The sequence below is a fragment of the Euprymna scolopes genome, chromosome 12 (assembly GCF_053919585.1).
Source record: "Euprymna scolopes isolate OS-2025 chromosome 12, ASM5391958v1, whole genome shotgun sequence".
NCBI classification, from domain to species: Eukaryota; Metazoa; Mollusca; class Cephalopoda; order Sepiida; family Sepiolidae; genus Euprymna; species Euprymna scolopes.
The window spans coordinates 13950732-13962889 of record NC_136493.1 but is presented as its reverse complement, the minus strand read 5'-3'; the positions used below and the strand labels follow the sequence as shown (position 1 = coordinate 13962889).

Genomic DNA, 12158 nt, shown 5'->3' with positions numbered 1-12158 from the left:
GAATTAATGCACCCCCAAATACCAACCTGGCAATTTCTACGACTATCTATCTATCTATCTATCTGTCTGTCTGTCTGTCTGTCTGTCTGTCTGTCTGTCTATCTATCTATCTATCTGTTGTGTCTGCACAAATAATTAACAAGAACACGGAAAGTAAAAGTATACAATAATGTATTGGGAAGAAAAGTTATATACATATTTACATGTTTTCAGATATACTTCAGTTGGAGATATTCCGGCAGGTGGCGTGTTGCATGTCTTACTGGAGGCAAACATATGCGTCTTGCCTATTTGGCGGTCTTTGCCGAACTCTCCCGGTATTGGTGATTGATACCTTTATATATCTCACTCACCCGCCTATGTTAATTAGTGGGCGTCTCCACAACACTATCTATAATAGCTCATATCCCTAACCCCAAGATGCTGTCCATCTTAAAATTTACGCCTTCGGGTACATTGACATGCACAGTTCTTGACAGCATCTATTTCGTAGCGCAGATGAGTCATTAAATAATTATACCAACCAATGATGAGTCCAAATCAATAAAGTTTAAAGGGTCAAAGCTGGGGTCAAATTAACAAAAATTTTACCTTTGCGGTCTCTACCAAATTACTCAGCAAATGTCTCAACATTTGACATTTTACATAAAGTGTATACAGACATAGTGCAAGCTTTTAAATTGGTATTTGGCCGAAAACATGGCTGCCACGGAGTCAAAGTTCAAAAGATTTGAGATTTCCGGTCACTAGATTACTATTCATCCAATTTTTGGTCGAAACATTTGAAATTTTACTTAAAGGGTAATCAGACATGCAGCAAGATTATATATATATATATATATATATATATATATATATATATATATATATATATATATATATATACGAAAAGTATTGGCTACATATATACACACGTAACTGTTTTAACCTATTTGAGAGAAATTGCTGTATCATGCCTCATCTTCGATTTTAAAAGGATGAAGCTTAAAGTGGTAGTTTTTAAACATGTTTTCCTCAAAGACACGATGCCTGCAAAAGATATTTCTTTAGAGTTACAGCAAAAACATATATGCGTATATTTAATCAATAATGTCTGCATTAATATATATATATATATAAAATGAAATATAATAAATATGCTTAATATATTTAAACATATAAATATGCATATACATTCATATATATATATATATATGAATGATGTACATATATGATATATATAAATGGTATGTATACACACACACACACACATATATATATATATATATATATATATATATATATATATATATATATATACGATTTATTTGTTTTGCATATGCATGTTTCAGTCAGCCAGTGACAAGTAACTAGAGACTTCTCGGGAATATTTTCTTATACAGTACCTTATTCTGTAAGTGTAATTTTACAGGATTTTACAAGCACAACATTCAGCAGAAAGTCACTTCACGTGACATTGAAATAAAAAAAGTAATCAGGACATTTGATATATCTGAAGAAGAAAGACAATTAATAAAAAAGGGCGAATAAAACGCGAATATAAAATAAAAAGATAAAATCAGAGAGGGAAATAAAGGAATAAAGAAAGCTTCCCGAAAAAAAATAACTTGTGAATATTTCATCAATTAATACGTGCTTTATACCCATAAAAATTTTTAAAATTATTAAAATTAAATTTCCTCGCAAAGGTCTTGTAGTAAATCCGGGACACCTCCAGAAAGATTGCATATCGTTCTACTAAATTGTCCTCACGTTCGGATTGTGTTTGTGCAACTGACCAGTTATTAAAATCAGGCTTTAGTAGGGTATGTTCCAATTCCTGTTGTACCTTTAGATTTGAACCTGAAATCATATAAATCAGAAATAACACAGTGAATTTGCAATAGACTACGACAATTTTAAATGCCTGTAAAAATAAATCTGAAAACGTATTAAAGGCACATCGTATATACATATATATATATATATATATATATATATAATTTTCATATATAATTTTCATATATAATTTAATTATATATATATAAATATATATATATAAGTGAAAATGTCTGTCTGTCTGTGTGTTTGCGTGTGTACATTTCCACAAGCAATAACTCTATCAATTTTAAGTCTACAGACTCGAAATTTGATATACAGGGTACTGAGATTTGGAAAAATCGATGTGATTGGTTTTAGGTCAGAAATTTGTGGATTAAGGGGTAAAAGTTCAACGATTTGACCTTTCAAAACTCTACAAAACTCCTCCGACGATTTTGAGCCTTATCACTTGAAATGTTAGATATAAGTTCCTTGGACATGGAACTAACTTAATAACTTGATCTGAGCCCAAAACAATAAATTTTAAGGGGTCATAATAGGGGTCAAAGTTACAAAAATTGACCGCTTTTTTTTTTTTTTGCTCAACATACACCTCCAAATACCTGGGCAACGCCGGGCTGAAATGCTAGTATATATATATATATATATATATATATATATATATATATATATATATATATATATATATAATTTACAGTTTTATTATATTTAAATGTCATTCAGAAAAATATGATTTTTCAAATCAAAAATGTATTATTTGAACAAAGCATTCAATATTCAAAGTAATTTCCTTAATCCGTGGATTTTCGATGAAGGCTTATCACCTCAGATGAAAAGTCATTAGCAAAATATTAAATGAGGTTTTATATAATTTTTTTAAGCACATGCATAGAAAATATATAAAAGACGTAGAGAAAGGAAATAAGGGCTGAAACAATAAAAAAAGATATGAGTAATCCTTGACTAGAATGGGACGCTGTTATTAGGTTTCTGATTGGTTGAAGATTTTCCCATTGAAGCTAAATTGCAATTCTGTACGATGGATCATACAGAGAAACAATACATTTTTATGAATGGGGAATCCTAGGTGTATTCTATCTCATATTTTGGTGGTGCAAGATATTCTCTTTTATGTAAAGGTTAAAATGGTTTCCTTCTTATTTCATTTTCTCACTTAACCTTATAAATGATCGACGAATCGAAAATGTATATAGATTTCTACATTGCCGGGCACATCTGCTGTGGCCTCTTTCTCGCTGTAAACTGCTAGAAATTCCGGGTCAAACACGTAATGTTATTTCTACCTAAAAATTCGACATCCGCTTCCGTGTTTTATCTAAAAGAGCTTAATTTTCACACTTATCGCCTCACTTGCTATATGCACTGGCTCTTTTTTCTTTTGATGCCAACTTGTCTTGAGAGGTACTTAATGAAACACTGGAAATGTATACTAGGTAACTATATTTATTCTAATATATACTAATTTCAGTTGTAAGTAATAAATTTTAAAAATATACGAGCGTAAGTCAAAAAGAAGTAGAAAAATGTAAAAGATAGGTAAGAGTACAGCAAGTATTTCTATCCTTAAAAATAAATATATATATATATACTTTGTGCGTTTTCTGCCAATATTTCAGAATGCTTACATAGTCTTTCTTTTTTATTATTGCATTTTCACTCCTAAACAGGGCACATTGCCATTTTAATGTAAAGGGACTACATATGGGACATAATTTGCAGAGGTACTATTTAGGGAGTTAAGCAGCAAGATGGTTGTTTACATTACATTTATCTACTGCATGTCAGTACTGTCAGGAAAGCAGGAACAGAGAAGGGAATTCCAAAGTTTAGCAGTCCTAGTGAAGAAACTGCTAGAGTAGAGAGCGTTCCTACATTTGAAGATTTTATTGTGTAGGTGTGGTAGTTTGCGGCTTGTCGGGTTTGTCGAGGGTATTTACGTCGAGGGTGTGCAGAGGTTGTAGTCGTCGGAGCACCTGCTATTAAAATACTTGTAAGATAGGCAGAGGACGCAACATTTCGTCTATGAGACAGCGGTTTGAATCCTGCTAACAGTGCGGACCTACTAAGCTGGCGATCTGTTTTAAACCACGTCCAAGTGGAAGAGATTCGTAGCAGATGCATAAGCCCTAATGTGGTTACAGTAATTAATACATGGGCGAATTGTTGCTTTGTAGAGGTGCAGGATATTTACAGCGTAAGTAACTTTCTGGCACAGTAGAGAGAATCTACATTTCTTGAAAAAGCCTTGGCACTGCACTCCCTGTATCTCTTCCAACTCATGTTCCCAAATAACGTTAAGCCGAGGAGTATGAACGAAGTACTTTTAGGTGATATTTAATTAGCCCATATAATTAGAAGTTTACATAGTTTCTTGTAGTTATTAAAGGAAACAAGCTTAGTCCTGGCAGCATTGAATGCAACCATCCATTTTTGTCCCAATTCCACTACAGACTGAACGACTTTCTCTAGGTATTCCGCCATTGCGTTCTATAGCTATTCATTCATTTTCCCGTAGTATCTTCAGCAATATAATCATCTCAAAAAACAACTTTTTAATGAGTTTTTTTATGAATATCAGGAAAAATAAAGGGCTCAAAAATCGACACCTGAGGTACACATGCAGTTATATCATACTAGCAAGGCCACCGTCGTTGCTCGGGACCGTATAAGACAATGTGAAAATTTTTGAACATAACTGTTATTCTTAGAATAGAGGAAGTTTTTATGTCTATGTATCATTTGCCAATTTGAGCAAAAGAATATTTCACTTACACGAGGCAGGTATACAAAACATACCTATGGAATATGTACCTTCATTAGACAGGAAATTTACAGCACGTATGTGGAAAAAATGTCCTTACCTAGGGCTGGTTTGCACAACACCTATTTAAAATTATTTAAATAAGTTTATGTTGTGCTAAATTTTCGGTATGTCACAGGTAAGAGTGTGTTTGTTTTTATCAGAGTGCTTTAGTGGAGAAGCACCGGATGCTTTTATATAACTGTTATACTATTCGAATATATTACATGATTTTCGATTTTGATAAATTTTGTACGTCACAAATAAGAATATCTTCGTTTTTAATATAGGTACTTCACTGTATAAGTACCTTATTTCCTTGCTAGGGATACTGCAGAAGTACCATTTTCTCTAATATAAAAATGAAAGAACTCGATACTGTTAAGTAAATTTTCCCCACTCTTTATCTGTGCCTAAATCAAAACGTGGATTCCATGAACAAAGCTTCTTTCTTAGAACTGCACACCTGTGGAACTCTGTTCCGTATGCCTGCGTCCCCACTTGACTACAACTTGGATGTCTTCAAGTCCAACGTTAACAAATTCCTAATACACCGCCCCTTAAGTAAACACTTCATCAAATATCCACACTAACGTACTGTACTTGCAAATAACCCTTATCCTGAGTGCGTTCCAGGCCTTGATAAATGGTGACTACCGTGTAAAAAAAAATAAAGTGATTTCTGCTGTGCTAAATTTTCTTTGCATCTAGAATAAGAATTTGTTTGTTTTGTCATCTATTTCTATAGTGCATCTTATTTCTCATTTAAAAGCCATGCTATTCGATTATATAACGTGATTTTCGGGTTTCACTGACTTTTATGCACGTCACAGGTAGGATTTGATTTGTTTTCATATGAGTACATATACTACACGTGCACTTTATTCTTGAGTAGGGTAACGAAATAATGGTACCTTATTTCTAATATATAGTGTAAACTACTCGATGACTTTTCATAATTTCTGTTGCGCAAACTTTTCCGTATGTCATAGGTGAAAGTTTGCTTTTATAATAGTGTTATAATAAAGAAGCACCTTATGTCCTATATAAATGTCATACTACTCAAATATATTATATAATTTTCGGTTCGGATTACTTTTATTTACGCCACAGGTAAGATTTTCTTTGTTTTTCCATATGGGTACTATACTGTACAAGTACCTTATTTCTCTGGTAGGATACTGTACAAGTATCTTTTTTTTTAATGTAAAAATGAAAGAACTCGATATGTTTATGCAATTTTTTGTTGTGTTATATTTTCTGTACGCCAGGGGTAAGAAATTGTTTATTTTTGTTATCTGTGTGCTATTGTGAAGAAACACCTTATTTCTCATATGTAAGTAAATACTACTCGAATATTAAACGGGATTTTCGGTTTAGAACTTTCATGTATGTCCAAGGTAAGAATCTCTTTGTTTTTCATGAGTACTATACTACACAAGTACCATATTGATGTGATAGAACTTCTTGTACACATAAATACATTAAAAACTGATCACTGTATGTGATTTTTGGAATATGACTATACAAATATACAAACATATATAATACATTAAATTTATAATGATCAGTTAATTAGTATAGCAGTGAATATAATACATACAAATACATACGTATACTAATCATTCATAATGACCGGTTAATTAGTTTAGGAGTGAATCCATAGAAATATAACATATACCCATAATTATAATGCACAATGATCGGTTAATTAGTTTAGGAAGTGAATCGAATACATACAAATATATAAATATATATACATAATTAAAATTCATAATGATCGGTTTAATTAGTTTTAGGAGTGGATCCAATACATACAAATATATAAATATATACACATGATTAAAATTAATAGTGGTTGGTTAATTAGTTTAGGAGTGATTCCATTGCAAAAAAATATATAAGAACATACACCTAATTAAAATTCATAAATATCGGTTAATTATCTTAGGAGTTGATCCAATACATACAAATATATAAACATATACACATAATAAAATTCATAATGATCGGTTAATTAGTTCAGAAGTGATTCCAATACATAAAAATATATAAACATATACACATAATTAATATTCTTAATGATCGATTAATTTAGTTTAGGAGTAAATCCGATACAAATGCAATTACTTTATCTATTTACGTGATTTTTGGAATGTAACAAATAAGTCGATATATCATATATATATTTGAATATGACATTTTCGTTACGTAAAGCAAAACATTTCTTTGTGCTTTTTAATAAAAGTGTCATTGTGTATTTATTATATGACATTTAAAAATCAAGAATATCGGAATGTAAAAAAAAGAAAAGAAATGATGGGGATCGAAACCGCAATGCTTGTGCTAGTAATCGGTCACGTTAGCCGTTGCACCAAAGAGCCAATCGCTTTCAAAATTTTGTGAAATATCTTAATGAATACATTTCTCTTTTCTCGATGTAAAGCATGTGCATAATTTTCCATCAATTAAATGCCCCTAATAAAATCTGCACCACAATGCAATCTTTTGAGCTATTGCACATCGTCTAACGATCATCCGTCCAGGAGAAGATACAAATTGAAAAACGGAGACAGAAAGACATACACACAGACATAATGAGATTTATATATTAGTTTTCCTGATGTACGACTATTGAGGACAACGTGGATTCTTCTGTTCTTTAGAAATATTAAATTATGTATAATATTCGGGAAGTTATACCATAGAATCTGTTTTATAAGAAGACTGCGTGTCATATCATCTCAAAGGTATTTAGTTATTATCTAAGGTTTCTGCTTCTAAGAATAATAGTTTACAGCAAGACGCTAAAATTGGTTTCATATAGTGCTTAGATATTTGGCTTGGAAAAAAATGTGTAGTATCTGCTCTAATGCTATCCTTCGTCTATTTCGTTTTCCATCAGTAAAGTTACGTTTATATTGATAAGGTTATTTATAATTTTGATGACATCCGAAGTGCGTTTTAATTGTGATCTTTCTCATGTTTAAATCTGACCGTGTGTCTTAATTTTCCTTCCTTGGGAAGCAAGCAAAGAGTAACATACGAGAGTAATGAGAGATGATACTTGCTGTTTGAAATGATATAACGGTGTGTCTGAAATGTAGAATCCGACAAGATAAGAATATATATATATATATATATATATATATATATATATATATATATATATATAAATATTAAGTAATGTGATTGATAATTTAAAATTTAAAAATCAAATTTTAATTAAATTAAAAATCCGTTTCATAAGAAGGAACAACAACAAAATTAATTATCTGTACGATCGTTTCGGAAAACAATGCTTTTTATTGTGGTATACATCAAGTTATGTACAATAATTATATATAGTTTTTTGATAAGCAAGGTCTCCTCATCAGCAAATTTTGAAGGGTTTTTATTGAATTTAAAAGACACCATAAATAAACCTAGCATTAAAAGTAAGGCAGATGAATCTGAAAAATTGAAATAAAAGGTCTGGATTTAAAATTTATAAGAAAATTAATATGGGTTAGAGATAGAAATAAGTAGAGAAAAATATATATTTTTGAATTTACATAATAAATTTGATTTAAAAATATATAGAGATATTTACCTTTTAATTTTTCGTTTTTTGAAATCAGGAACTGTGGTTAAAATAGTCATTTAGATGTTTGCTATAGCTTTTTATCTTATTGAATGATGAATTTTAAAAGGGGGGACGCTCGTGCAATAAATTGTTTCCGTTAGCGTATTTTTTATTTAAAGACGCTACGGTTTATATAGAGAGAATATTACTATTACATATTTTAAGGGGAGATAATTGTCATGTTTTCTTTACTTTATTTATTTGAAGGGTGTAAGGGAGATAATTAGTCTTACTTAATTTATAAAAATAAAAAAAAATAATAATTGTAATCTATTTTTACTAATAAGTAATTTTTAATGATTTAAGGTGGTTTATATTTATTAAATTTAAACCAACGTTTATGACTACATGTCATAAGCTACTGTCTTGTATTTAATAGTTTGGTTGTATTTTTTATATCTTCATATTTTAAAATTTTTAGGGTCTCTTTTGTACATAGTGCACAAAATTTATCTCCTGGTTTATATGATTTGCAAGTCTCAATTATTTGCCATTTTAAGTTGAAAGAAATATTGCTGTTTTTTAGTTGCCAAATATAGTTGGATAGAGTAGTTTGGTTTGACAGAGAGTTATTTTTAAAAGAATGTTTGTGCGTTGAAATTCTATGTTTTATTAGGCCAGATGTGGAACCAAAATATATTACCTCTTGCTTGTGATTATTTTCCGTTAGGTCTGTTGTTGGATTATTATATGGTGGGTTGATTAGTAATTGATCGGTAGATTGGTTTAAGTTGGTGTTATTATTTAATCTGGTAGTTGAGTTATGGCTGTTAATAGGTTCATGTAGATTTGGAGTTTTTGATACTGTGCAGCTATAGATAACATTTTTAATTTTACATGAGCCTTGTAGGGGACATTTATTTTTTCTTCTACAGTTACAGTCCGATGTATTTTGTATAGTTGTTATTTGTAGTTTATTAATTTTCTTATTATTAGAGCTAATTATTTTCTGATGAAGGTTAGGCATAGTAGAGTAAGAGACTTTAATTGTGTTCTTATTGAAACATTTATTATATCTATGGGGGCTTTAAAGTTCTTATCTAATATTTCAAAAAATTCTCTGGCTATGTTTGTTTCTAGGTTTTTGGAACATGGGGGGTTGAACCATAGGATCTCCTTGTGTCTATTCTTACGTTTACGGGTTTTGGTTTGCTGTTTATTTGTATTATTATCTAATATTTGTGGTTTGGTTTTATCTTTTTTTGTCTCTTGGTTATTTTTCTTAACTCGTATACGGGAAGACATTGCCATATTATATGTTATTACGCTCTTAATAGGTTTATTTTCAATGCAGTTTATGTTTCTATCATTTTCATTCAGGAGCTTATGACATGTAGTCATAAACGTTGGTTTGAATTTAATAAATATAAACCACCTTTAATCATTAAAAATTACTTATTAGTAAAAATAGATTACAATTATTATTTTTTTTTATTTTTTAATAAATTAAGTTAGACTAATTATCTCCCTTACACCCTTCAAATAAATAAAGTAAAGAAAACATGACAATTATCTCCCCTTAAAACATGTAATAGTAATATTCTCTATATATAAACCGTAGCGTCTTTAAATCAAAAATACGCTAACGGAAACAATTTATTGCACGAGCGTCCCCCCTTTTAAAATTCATCATTCAATAAGATAAAAAGCTATAGCAAACATCTAAATGACTATTTTAACCACAGTTCCTGATTTCAAAAAACGAAAAATTAAAAGGTAAATATCTCTATATATTTTTAAATCAAATTTATTATGTAAATTCAAAAATATATATTTTTCTCTACTTATTTCTATCTCTAACCCATATTAATTTTCTTATAAATTTTAAATCCAGACCTTTTATTTCAATTTTTCAGATTCATCTGCCTTACTTTTAATGCTAGGTTTATTTATGGTGTCTTTTAAATTCAATAAAAACCCTTCAAAATTTGCTGATGAGGAGACCTTGCTTATCAAAAAACTATATATAATTATTGTACATAACTTGATGTATACCACAATAAAAAGCATTGTTTTCCGAAACGATCGTACAGATAATTAATTTTGTTGTTGTTCCTTCTTATGAAACGGATTTTTAATTTAATTAAAATTTGATTTTTAAATTTTAAATTATCAATCACATTACTTAATATTGAATTAGCTCTAGGACATTTAACTATCGAGCTTATTATATATCTAAATTACAACGAGAACTTTCTATTTCCTGTATTTTAATTAAACTAGTAATTTTACTGTTACATTAAAATACACTCAGCTCTTTAGACTATTTTTCTAATCTCCTTTAAATTATATATCTTCTCTTCTGTATATAAATAAAATGAACTCATTTTTTCACGTCTGATTTTGATATTAATAGGATTAAAAATCAAGATATTTCATGCAAATATAATATGCACAAAAGGCAGAACAATATCTGAGGTGTGTTATAGGCTTATTATTTCTCAAATTCCTCGATAATCTTAGATTTCTATACTTTTTCTGCTGAGAAGTCACGGCCAAAATCGGTTAAGATCAATGGAAGTGGTAAAATATTTTCTCTCTAATAAATTCCTCCTCCCCCTGCCACCACTTAACACCGTTTGGGGATCGTTCACAAGGAACAGTTGAGAAGAGAACACTGGTTTGGCTTCGTAGTTCTTTCATGTGAAGTTATTTAAAATCACTAAACTAAGCTGCAGTGCTCTGTGGCGTAGTGGTTAGCGTGCTGGACAATTCACATTATATTTTCACGTTCGCGCCGACCTACCGTAGTCGTTTTTTTTTTCCTAATCAACTGGAATGGAGTTTTCTTGGTGGCCGAACTGTTAACGTTGCAGATGTTTGTTTTTGTTTTTTTCACACTTTATTTTCCTACTTTTACTCATGACTCCGGGTTTGATCCTTCCTACTTACCTACCATAACATTTTTTAAAACTCCCCCCCGTCCCGGAAACAAACACTCGGGCAACGCCGGGTACCCCCGCTAGTATATATATAATATAAAGCTGAATCTGTGTGTGTGTGTGTGTGTGTGTGTGTGTGTGTGTGTGGTCACGAATAGGCTCCTCTATGGTTGACTATTTTAAAAAACTGATTACATATAATGATAGAAGATGTATCGAGACACAGGAATGGGTATGCTTGATCTGGCAGAACGGTGGTTCATTAAAATTGTGGGGTCTGCGTTCGCGCCTGCTTAATAAAGTATGGAAATAAAAAGATTTAAAAATTAAATAAAAACCGTTTACAAGTGTTTTTGATATAGATGTACATAATAATACTTTGATAAGTATGTTTTAACTTAAATAGGGATGGTATAATAAAATGGTGGGGTCTGCGTTCGCGCCTGGCCTCCATAGAATGGAAATAGGCACAAACTTTAATAAAGACTTTTCATATCTATCTGCGTAAGTATACTTTGATAATTATGTTTCAGTTTGAAAAAATATGGTATAATAAAATTATGGGTTGTTTGTTCGCGCCTGACCTCCATAGAATGGAAATATGTCACAAAGTTTAACAGGGTTTTTTAATATAGATCCACAGAATATGGTGATATGTGTTTCAGTGTGAAAGGTATCGTATAATAAATTATGGGGTTTATCTATTTTATTTTTACTTTCATCATATTTTGCCTTGTTTTTGATACCCCCAAATTCAACCCAAATTTACAACTCTTCCTTTTCATAACCTATCATACTTTTATAAATCAGAGTCCATTTTCTGTAGGCTGTTTTTGAACCCAGTAAATGACGGGTACTTTATATATATATATATATATATATATATATATATATATATATATATATATATATATTATTATTATTATTATTATTATTATTATTATTATATTTAGGCAGCATTTTTTCTTTTATGCACGTTTCATTAAATAGCACAGACAACTCTTGCTTG

General features: G+C 30.4%; 1 long non-coding RNA gene across 1 annotated transcript in view; it reads right to left on the bottom strand.

Annotated features, from left to right (window-relative positions):
* Window positions 1–1616: 1616 nt before the first annotated feature.
* LOC145291603 (uncharacterized) overlaps window positions 1617–12158 on the bottom strand; it is a 312724-nt gene continuing 302182 nt past the window's right edge. The window contains exon 2 of the long non-coding RNA XR_013869464.1: window positions 1617–1842. This is a non-coding gene — a long non-coding RNA (uncharacterized LOC145291603). The remainder of the gene's footprint in view (window positions 1843–12158) is intronic.